At 42.1% G+C, this 9,123-nt stretch overlaps 1 long non-coding RNA gene across 2 annotated transcripts; it reads left to right on the top strand.

Annotated features, from left to right (window-relative positions):
- The first annotated feature begins 4,613 nt into the window (after positions 1–4,613).
- On the top strand, positions 4,614–8,919 carry LOC123137374 (uncharacterized). Of its 2 annotated transcripts, XR_006468217.1 has the most exons (3): positions 4,675–5,271; positions 5,410–6,091; positions 7,083–8,919. It is a non-coding gene; the product is annotated as an uncharacterized lncRNA (long non-coding RNA). The 2 variants fall into 2 exon arrangements; XR_006468216.1 differs by having other exon boundaries at positions 4,614–6,091.
- Positions 8,920–9,123: the final 204 nt, after the last annotated feature.

Here is a 9,123-nt window from a genome sequence, read left to right as displayed (position 1 = left end):
GGCCGCCTTGGCTGCTTCTTGACTTGCACTCCAAGTCCTCTGGATTACGTTCGTTCCAAAAATCACGCCCCCGAAGGTTTCATTCCGTTTGGACTCCGTTTGATATTCCTTTTCTTCGAAATACTGAAATAGGCAAAAAAACAGCAATACGGGTTGGGCCTCCGATTAGTAGGTTAGTCCCAAAAATGATATAAATGTGTAAAGTAAAGCCCATAAACATCCAAAACGGGTAATATAATAGCATGGAACAATAAAAAATTATAGATATGTTGGAGACGTATCAGGCATTGCCTCAATAGCCTGCCTCCTCATTCTATCAGCAGTTGGGAAGCCCTCGAGGATGCCTTTCGGGTAAATTTCCAAGGTACTTACGTCCGACCTTTGGACGCTGATGACCTCAGCCATGTCACTCAGCACCCCGGCGAATCAGCTCGAAAATTTTGGAACCGGTTCCTCACTAAAAAGAACAAGATCTTAGTGAAGGAAATATGCCCTAGAGGCAATAATAAAGATGTTATTTATATTTCCTTATATCATGATAAATGTTTATTATTCATGCTAGAATTGTATTAACTGGAAACTTGATACAAGTGTGAATACATAGACAAAACAAAGTGTCCCTAGTATGCCTCTACCCGAGTAGCTCGTTAATCAAAGATGGTTAAGTTTCCTGACCATAGACATGTGTTTGAAGAACGGGGTCACATCATTAGGAGAATGATGTGATGGACAAGACCCACCCGTTAGCTTAGCATAATGATCGTTAAGTCTTATTGCTATTGCTTTCTTCATGACTTATACATATTCCTTTGACTATGAGATTATGCAACTCCTGAATATTGGAGGAACACCTTGTGTGCTATCAAACATCACAACGTAACTGGGTGATTATAAAGATGCTCTACAGGTGTCTCCGAAGGTGTTTGTTGTGTTGGAATATGTCGACATTAGGATTTGTCACTCCGAGTATGGGAGAGGTATCTATGGGCCCTCTCAGTAATGCACATCATGATAAGCCTTGCAAGCAATGTGACTAATGAGTTAGTTGTGGGATGATGCATCACGGAACGAGTAAAGAGACTTGACGACAACGAGATTGAACTAGGTATGAAGATACCGACGATCAAATCTCGGGCAAGTAACATACCGATGACAAAGGAAATGACGTATGTTGCCATTGCGATTTGACCGACAAAAGATCTTCACAGAATATGTAGGAACCAATATGAGCATCCAAGTTCCGCTGTTGGCTATTGATCGGAGATGTGTCTCGGTCATGTCTACATAGTTCTCGAACCCGTAGGGTCCGCATGCTTAATGTTCGATGATGATTTGTATTATGAGTTATGTGTTTTGGTGACCGAAGATTGTTCGGATTCCCGGATGAGATCACAGACATGACAAGGAATCTCGAAATGGTCGAGAGGTAAAGATTGATATATTGGACGATAGTATTCGGACACAGGAATGGTTTCGGAGTGTTTCGAATATTTATCGAAGTACCGAAGGGTTACCGGAACCCCCCGATGAAAGTAGTGGGCCTCTATGGGCCATAGGGGAGAGAGAGGGCAGCCCACAAGGGGTGGCGTGCCCCCCCATGGGTAGTATGAATTGGACAAGGGGAGGGGATGCGGCCCCCTTTCCTTCTCCCTCTCCCTCTCCTTCCCCCTTTCCCCCTCTGAAAGAAGGAAATGGGGGCCGACTAGGACTAGGAGTTCAAGTCGGTTCCCCCCACTTGGCGCGCCCCTAGGACCGGCCTCCTCCCTCTCCTCCTTTATATACGGGGGTAGGGGGCACCCCAAAGCACATCAATTGTTCTCTTAGCCGTGTGCGGTGCCCCCTCCACAGTTTACTCCTTCGGTCATATTGTCATAGTACTTAGGCGAAGCCCTACATGGATCACATCACCATCACCGTCACCACGCCGTCATGGTGACGAAACTCTCCCTCGACACTTTGCTAGATCAAGAGTTCGAGGGACTTCATCGAGCTGAACGTGTGCAGAACTCGGAGGTGCCGTACGTTTGGTGCTTGATAGGTTGGATCGCGAAGACATTCGACTACATCAACCTCGTTAAGCTAACGCTTCCGCTTTTGTTCTACGAGGGTACGTGGACACACTCTCCCCCTCTCGTTGATATGCATCTCCTAGATAGATCTTGCATGATTGTAGGAATTTTTTTGAAATTGCATGCTACGTTCCCCAACAGTGGCATCCGAGCCAGGCCTATGCGTAGATGATATGCACGAGTAGAACACAAAGAGTTGTGGGCGATTATAGCCATACTGCTTACAACCAACGTCTTATTTTGATTCGGCGATATTGTTGGATGAAGCGGCCCGAACCAACCTTACATGACCACGTTCATGAGACCGGTTCCACTGACAGACATGCAACTTGTTTTGCATAAAGGTGGCTAGCGGGTGTCTGCTCTCCAACTTTAGTTGAATGAATTTGACTACGGCCGGTCCTTGTTGAAGGTTAAAACAACAAAGTTGACGAAACATCATTGTGGTTTTGATGCGTAGGTAAGAACGGTTCTTACTAGAAGCCCGTAGCAGCCACGTAAAACTTGCAACAACAAAGTAGAGGACGCCTAACTTGTTTTTGTAGGGCATGTTGTGATGTGATATGGTCAAGACATGAAGTGATATACGTTATTGTATGAGATGATCATGTTTTGTAAAAGTTATCGGCAACTGACAGGAACCTTATGGTTGTCGCCATGTAATTGCTTTACTTTATCACTATGCATTACCGATAGTTGTAGAAGCAATAGTTGGCGAGACGTCAACGACGCTACGATGGAGATCAAGGTTGCAAGCCGGTGACGATGGAGATCATGACAGTGCTTTGGAGATGGAGATCAAATGCACAAGATGATGATGGCCATATCATGTCACATATTTTGATTGCATGTGATGTTTATCTTTTATGCATCTTATTTTTCTTAGTACGGCGGTAGAATTATAAGATGACCCCTCACTAAAATTTCAAGGTATAAGTGTTCTCCCTGAGTATGCACCGTTGCGACAGCTCGTCGTGCTGAGACACCACGTGATGATCGGGTGTGATAAGCTCTACGTTCACATACAACGGGTGCAAGACAGTTTTGCACGTGTGGAATACTCGAGTTAAACTTGACAAGCCTAGCATGTACAGACATGGCCTCGGAACACTGAGACCGAAAGGTCGAACGTGAATCATATAGTAGATATGATCAATATAGAGATGTTCACCATTGAAAACTACTCCATCTCACGTGATGATAGGACATGGTTTAGTTGATATGGATCATGTGATCATTTAGATGACTCGAAGGATGTCTATCTAAGTGAGAATTCTTTAGTAATATGATTAATTGAACTTAAATTTATCATGAACTTAGTCCTGATAGTTTTTGCATATCTATGATGTAGATCAATGGCCCGTGCTACCATTCCCTTGAATTTTAATGTGTTCCTAGAGAAAGCTAAGTTGAAAGATGATGGTAGAAACTAGATGGACTGGGTCCATAACTTGAGGATTATCCTCATTGTTGCACAGAAGAATTACGTCCTTGATGCACCGCTAGGTACAAGGCCTGCCGCAGGAGCAACTTCGGATGTTATAAACGTCTGGCAAGCTAGATCTGATGACTACTTGATAGTTTAGTGTGCCATGCTTTACGGCTTAGAATCGGTACTTCAAAGACATTTTGAACGTCATGGAGCATATGAGATGTTCCAGGAGTTGAAGTTAATATTTCAAGCAAATGCCTGAGTTGAGAGATATGAAGTCTCCAACAAGTTCTATAGCTGCAAGATGGAGGAGAATAGTTCTGTCAATGAACACATACTCAAAATGTCTGGTTACCATAACCACTTGACTTAGCTGGGAGTTAATCTTCCTGATGATAGTGTCATTGACAGAGTTCTTCAATCACTGCCACCAAGCTATAAAGGCTTCGCGATGAACTATAATATGCAAGGGATGAACAAGATGATTCCCGAGCTCTTCACAATGCTCAAGGCTACGGAGGTAGAAATCAAGAATGAGCATCAAGTGTTGATGGTTAACAAGACCACTAGTTTTAAGAAAAAAGGCAAAGGAAAGAAGGGGAACTTTAAGAAGAATAACAAGCAAGTTGCTACTCCCGGGAAGAAGCCCAAGTCTGGACCTAAGCCTGAAACTGAGTGCTTCTACTGCAAAGGGACTGGTCACTGGAAGCGGCACTGCCCCAAGTATTTGGCGGATAAGAAGGATGGCAAAGTGAAAGGTATATTTAATATTTAAACATAAAAGGATGTTAGCCGACCCTCCTCCATGGAGCTCCCCCGGATTGGCACGTTTGTGGCCATCAGATTGGCTTTGACTTTCGCCGCTGGATGTTGGATCAGTTGACCGCGTGGTAAAAAATGCTACTACTGCTTTGCTTTCACGTTTGGCTGAGTTGTGGCCCTTTTGCGGCTGAGTTGTGGCCCTTTTGCTTCTATAGTTCAGCTTGTTGCTTGTGGGTTTTTTCAAACGAGTATAAGTCAACCAGTGTGTTGCCTGCGCATGGTCGTACGTGAGCAGTCATATGTCTCTCTGTGGCTGACGCGAGCACGAAAACATCGCGACGTGAGAGAGAGAGAGAGAGTGTGTGCAGAGCGCGGGAACCGTGCGACGTGAAAGGGAGAGCGTCCAATCCCTGTGCGCCTCAGGCACTACACCCCATTCGTCACCACCCCACCAAACGCCACAGTGGCTCCTCCACAGCCGGCCGCAACCCTTTACCCTTTTCCCCAGCTCCTCCTTCATCCTCCTGTGCCCCCTCCCACATCTCATCCACCCCCTCATCTCTGGCCGGATCCATGACATGTGGGACGGAGGCGAGCTTCTCCAGCGTCGACGACTTGCAGGCGAAGGGCGAGGGCATCGGCGCTTGATTTGAGGCAGCGTCATGGATCGGTCCCTTCTAAGCCACGAGATTGCTGGACTGCCACCATCCCTCCTGCACTGTGCGTTGCCTCCTGCGAGTGCCACCTCGCCGCACTAGCTTCCAGTGCCATGGATCCGCCGGAGATGGAGGGAACAAGTGAGAGGGAGTAGGAGAACAGGTGAACCGAGGGAGTGAAAGAAGGATCTCACACGGGAAGGGGAAGAGGGAGTCTGGCGGCGTATCCTCATCTCATCCCCGGCTGTAGATCTTTTGACGCCATGGCACCAGTGGTGGCTCCTCGATGGAGCGCCTCCTCCCATGACGGCATGACCAGCCGCTCTTGCTCGACGCCACGATACACAACGAGGTAGGCTCGACTGCCTTTCTCCTCTCTCCCATGTGATTTGTTCTCTGTTGATTTCCCCTCTTGCCTATTCTAATTCACGGGCAAAACAATGGCGGATTTCTTCATTGTTGATCTGATTTGGGGCTGATTTTCCTCTAGATTCCTTCCTTTTACAGTTCCTTTTTGACTTGTTGTTCATCACGTCGATGGCTTCCGCGGAGCAGAGGCCCTCTTCATCTCGGCAGAGAAGCAGAACGGCCAGGAGCTGGCGGTCTGCTACCCTATGCCAATGGATGCGCCTCCTAGATGGCTAGCAATGCCAGATCCGGCTAGAAAGGGCTCTATGGTAGCTTTGGTTTGTTCACCACCGCATGAAGTATTGTTCTTTCTGTAATTTATTTATGTAGATTTAACCTCATACCTCACAGAGGTAGTCATCTTAGATTACTTTGAAGTATTGTTATTGGTCACATGTTTATTAGGTTTAAATGCCACTATTCTGCATGGGTTGTTACTAACACAAATTGTTGTTGTGATTAGGCACCAATCCTATTATTGAAGCCACTGGATAGTTGTCGTTAGCTGTAATGTGATTAGCTACCAATCCTATTATTGAAGCTATTATGGTATATGTTGCTGCTACATAAATATACTCTTATGTGATCATGAAATTGCATTCAGTTTTAGTATTCTCTGGTGCTGGAAGAGCTAACATGTATCAAGCTAGGAGTACAATTCCTTTTTGTAAATTTGGCTAATGCGGACAATGGACATGCTTTGATGTTTTTCTTTTCTCATATCGTTAGGCAGATTGAGAAGCTGATCCGAGCGAAGCAACTATGTAAGTTGCTAGGATAGCTTCTGCATGGTACTTTTTGTAAGAAAAGCATCATAATTCTATCAAGTATACTAATGAAAAATGCATATAATGTACTATGAAAATGCTAACAGAATTCATTTATTTTTGTTACAATACTGATTTTCTTCCTCTAGTTCTTTCTGGCATACTACAACAGATTGATGATTCAAGAGTGTGTTAATGTTGATGTAGTCCTCTTGGTTTCTAAGATGCTTATTGCTTCATTTCTTTAATCTTGGAAGCTGAAAATCTTCAGTAGAACTAGATTATTGATATTTCCTAAAAAAATAAAAGGCTAGATTTTTCTTTTACTTGTTTACCTGGATCAAATTGTTCACCAATTTTATCTGGGCGCAATTTCATACAAAATACGACTTTGTGTGCATTGAAATAGCATTCTACTTTGAGCGTTTTTTAATACTTGTGGTTCGCTTTATAACATTATGGAATAAATAACATATAAGATAGGTTGCTGCAAATATAACAGAGATGGTTCATTGTTTTCTGTTATGCACCTCCAAGATGTTTGAGATAACTATATATTTAATGGCAAGTAGTTTTGTAAATAGTACTCAGTACAGATTACTTAGCAATCTGTAATGCTTTGGTGTCCGTGCATTGGTTGTTTGTCATTTGGAGCAATTTTTATTGTAAGTAGACGCATGATTGTTGCCCATGCATATGGATTTGATGAATTAGCAGTACAAAGTCTGGTTCTTAAGATCATGAAAGCTTTACAGAGACGCATCATTGTTGCCACATGCATATGGATGTTATGAATTAGCAGTAAAAAGTCCAGTTCTTAAGATCATGACAGCTTTATAGAGCTTTATAGATTCTTCTCCTGTTATGGTTTATCGGAATACATAATGCATCTGATCTGCAATTTATATATTATTTTGTCGATTTAATGCATGGATATAATTGTTTGGCCTGAAAGTGGCAAGCTTACCATAAAATCCGACATCTACAGGTTTGGTGTTCTTCTGCTGGAGCTGATCACCAGGAGAAGAATCTATGATGCTTCGAGGCCTAAACTAGAGCAGAGCTTGCTAACATGGGTAATCAGTTCTACATTGCCATAATTCAGTAAGTAACAATCTAAGCAAGGCACCAGTGTAGATTGAGAAAGACACAATCTGAGAAGTACTCCCTCTGTCCAAAAATACTTGTCGAAGAAATGAGTGTACCTAGATGTATTTTAGTTCTAGATACACCCATTTTTATCCATTTCTCTGACAAGTGTTTCCGGACGGAGAGAGTAGAACACAAAATTAGAAATAATCTGTGCGCATCATGTGTATGTTTGCTCATGAGAGGATAGAGTATGTAGTACAGTTTTCCCAACAATGTGCCCATCAGTACAAATTGAATGAATGTCCCCGTAGTTTAAAGGATCCCATGTATTTTGGTTTATACTTAAAGTTCCTCATGAAACAACTAGGTGTTAAATTGTTAAAAAAGCAACTAGAGGTTATCAGCATAGGATTCTGACATTTACTATCATTTATACTGCCACTGAATTTGAGTGACTGCTCAGGTTTGTAACTTACCCCGGATGCTACAAGTTCATAATAAGATTTTGATTCCTGTCTAGAGGTAATTGTTCTTAGAAAAATGACATGGCTAATGAAAGAGAACATGGTATGCATATTTGATAGTAGGAGACCTACTCCCTAACAACATCTCAGTTCAAAATATCAAACAATTATTATCTTTGTAGCATAACAAATTATGCATGCTCAACTATGTATTTTGAAACCTTAGTCTTTCTTAAATTTTCATATAAAAAGGGTTACAATTTGTACCACAACATGATACGGAAAACCTTAATTAGTGTTACAGTTTGTTGCAGTTTTATTTTTCCTTCAGATTGTGTTTATAACATATATTATGTTTTCAGCTATTAGAATAAAGTGTGCATATCTTGGTTTTCGTTACCCGCAAAACATTTTTTATAAGCTTGCGTGCTATTAGAGTAAAGTGTGTGTATCTTGGTTTGAGTTACCTACAAAACTATTTTTTAGAAGCTTGCAGATTTCTATTTAGGAATCAGATTTCTGTACTGAATATGCCATTCTCACTTCCAAGTGGTAAATTCTTTGATCTTTTTGTCATCTACTTTGACTTGTTAACATCTGTTGTACATATCTAAGGAGCGGGAGGTGAAAGTGCAAATCAAAATTTCTATTTTGGAATGTGATGTTCTCTACTAAATGTGATTATCACTTTTGTGTGGTAATTAATTTCTGAGCCTGTAAATTCTTTGATGCGGCAAACTACTATGGATGTTGATCCATCACAATATTGACCATTAACTTTGTGCAAATCTCCGAGGTTAGTAATTCCAGAATTCGAGTGGCACATACTGCTGATGCTCTCTACAACACTAACTCATGGATCAATGTTCGTCTCTACGTTTGTCTCTGTTTTGTGTCAGGTTATTTTGCGTATAGCCATTTGCTTCTCTGGCATTTCCTTGAAGCTGCCATTGCAAGAGGAAACAGAAGGATATCTTCGTGATCAGCACATTGGTGTCTAAGGCTACTTGCTGTGTCACTGTGCCCTGCAAGTGCATGAATAAACATGGATAGATCAATACAGATAGGTTAATTACCGACTATCATAGCTAAAAGTTCTGAAAAATCATCTGAAGTGATTTTCTTTTGGTTTTCCGTTCAAATATCATCGATCCTTGTGCCTGCAGAATCTCTAATTTAACACATGTTGGCAGTCTGACAAACAGTAAGACACTTTTGGTGGTGCTAATTAACTCGTCTGAGCCTGAATGATAAAGAAATATTTTTTTATCAATTTACTAACTGGATTTCTTCAAGTTAACAACTTTAAGCTGTTGATCGAACCGCACATTATGTGAAGAAGAAAAAGATTGTTTTTTTTTGGTATCTCGAATTATTGGGGGATCCACAGAGGGAGAAGTCTGTAACTTGTATTCAGCGGTGAGCAGCAGAAAATTGTTCAGGTGGAGGGGATGGGTTTGGATGTACCTTTGG

The sequence above is a fragment of the Triticum aestivum genome, chromosome 6B (genome assembly GCF_018294505.1).
Source record: "Triticum aestivum cultivar Chinese Spring chromosome 6B, IWGSC CS RefSeq v2.1, whole genome shotgun sequence".
NCBI classification, from domain to species: Eukaryota; Viridiplantae; Streptophyta; class Magnoliopsida; order Poales; family Poaceae; genus Triticum; species Triticum aestivum.
Note: the sequence above shows the minus strand (reverse complement) of the source record. Positions and strands in the feature narration are given on the sequence as shown.